The sequence below is a fragment of the Monopterus albus genome, unplaced genomic scaffold (genome assembly GCF_001952655.1).
Source record: "Monopterus albus unplaced genomic scaffold, M_albus_1.0 scaffold64.1, whole genome shotgun sequence".
NCBI classification, from domain to species: Eukaryota; Metazoa; Chordata; class Actinopteri; order Synbranchiformes; family Synbranchidae; genus Monopterus; species Monopterus albus.
Window position 1 is genome coordinate 1,561,863 of NW_018127944.1, and position 2,156 is coordinate 1,564,018.

At 39.1% G+C, this 2,156-nt stretch overlaps 1 long non-coding RNA gene across 1 annotated transcript; it reads right to left on the reverse strand.

The window, feature by feature from the left end:
• Positions 1 to 283: 283 nt before the first annotated feature.
• LOC109962417 (uncharacterized) lies at positions 284 to 935 on the reverse strand. Its single transcript, XR_002275253.1, has 3 exons — positions 858 to 935; positions 499 to 570; positions 284 to 408 (listed from the first exon to the last, which is right to left on the reverse strand). It is a non-coding gene; the product is annotated as an uncharacterized LOC109962417 (long non-coding RNA).
• Positions 936 to 2,156: the final 1,221 nt, after the last annotated feature.

A 2,156-nucleotide genomic window follows, 5' to 3' on the forward strand; every position in this document is an offset into this window, starting at 1 on the left:
ATGCAGACAGAAAGGCACTGGATTGGGTTGGCCGGGGCTTGAACCCGGAACATTCTTGCTGAGGCAAGAGCACTAACCACTGCATCACCATGCCTCCCATATTCATTCATAAATCTGTTGCCTGATGATTCGAGAAAATGATCAATAATTACTAATTTTCTTGTTTTCTAATGTCTTGATTCCAAAATGTACAATCTAGTTTAGAGGTACTGTAGATAAGATCCTGCACTGATGAATCAAATCATCAGTGCACCTTTAGAGTTTTGTTGTAATGGTGGCTCCAGCAGGGCTTAAACCAACCCAGGCAGTGAGGACAAACAGAGAAAGCAGAGATGTCAGCATCATGGAGAAATGTTTCAGTGCCGGTGCAGATGATTCTCAGGGTCTGGTGTAGATGTAAGGATGCCCCTATAGAAAAGTAAGAAAAATGTGCTTAAAACAGCTTTTTTCATGAGCAGACATCACATGAAAATCTTAAATGTGTTACTCCTGTTGTACCTTTGGTGGGCAGATGAGTTGTACCGGCTCTGCAAATGTGTGTATCATTTCTTTCCCTCCCTCTGGCTGGAACTGAGAAAACATTTTGATTAATTTGTAGTGTCAGTATCAGGACAGTTTGTGTTTTTTATAGTGTTGTGTTGTCTGTGCTGATTCTCAGTCATCCAGGTCATAGTAAGCTGAAAAAAATAAACTGGACTAGATTTCTAGGTCAAACACGTTTCACCTCTCATCCAAGAGGCTTCATCAGTTTAGTCTTCAACCTAGAAATCAGTTTATTTTTTTCTAAGTTTTTTCAACTTCAGAGCCTTTTCCTTCATATGTCCTCTTTATGACTAGTTAAAAATGTAAAACGTCACCATGTTGTTCCACAGCCCCTTTGCCAGTTCCTCATGTCCCTTCACAGTGAAATGGAAACAATCTGCCGTGAAGAAGCTCATGTCAATCTTCCCGTCCTGAAGTTAAGAGAGGGAAAGTTGGACAAAAACGTATTTTTAAATAGAGACAATACAAATTTTAAGCTCTTTAAAATCAGATTATGAGTGTGTGTGACTTACATGACCTCTTGGTGGTTCTGCCTTCTCTAAATAAGGCTGCAGAACAACGGCGAAGTCCTGTTTGAAGAACCGATCGCTGTGCAGAAGCGCCTTTAATCTTCTCTGTAAACAAGGACATTTGATCTTATGGGTTAACCGTAATGATATTGCTGGTTGTAGTTAATACTCTCCCTCAGTTTGTGCTTGCCTCCTATTACAACCCTGTAATAACCCATGTATCAACACATGTAAACTATGAGAGACATTTATATGCCAAGAAGGCAAATGACAGATCACAGTTGCTCTTCTAGATAGAGCTGCAATGACATTTTAATGAAAGGATGCAAAGAAAATGCTGATTTCAGCCTCATATTCAGATTTTCTGCTTCTCTGGTTTATATGACAGGAAACTGGAAATCTTTGGGTTTTGCTGGTTGGGCAAAACAAGAACTTTGAAGATGTCACCTTGGACTCTGAGATCCTCTGAGATATTTTCCCTATTTTCTGACATAATTAATGGATCAACACTTACCTCCAAATATTTAATATTAGATGACTTGGTAATAAAAAGCAGCGGCCGGTTGCAACCCTACCACTAGTTCAGAATGAACCTCTTTACTGGACGCCTCTTTTGGAGGTTTGATCTAAATCGACCATCACCGTGCTAAGCAGGCTCAGTTCGAAAACATCTCATTTCTTCTACTTTCATCCCTCATCCTTTCTAAATAAGCATGACGCTTTTCAAATATGGCCCCGAGTGGATAGGTCTCTGTGTTTAAAAGGCAATGAGGAGGTTTAATCTGTTTAAAAACAATAAAGCCTGGTCGAGGACTGTGGCAGTAAAGACTAACGATGATCTGTTGTAACTAACTCTCATTTCAAATGACGAGGCCAATCACACAAGACAGGTATACAGTGGTGTGAAAAAGTATTTGCCCCCTTCCTGATTTCTTATCTTTTTGCATGTTTCTCACACTGTAATGTTTCAGATCATCAAACAAATTTATATATTAGTCAAAGATAACACAAGTAAACACATCATGCAGTTTTTAAATGAAGGTTTTTATTATTAAGGGAAAACAAAATCCAAAACTACATAGCCCTGTGTGAATAAGTGTTTGC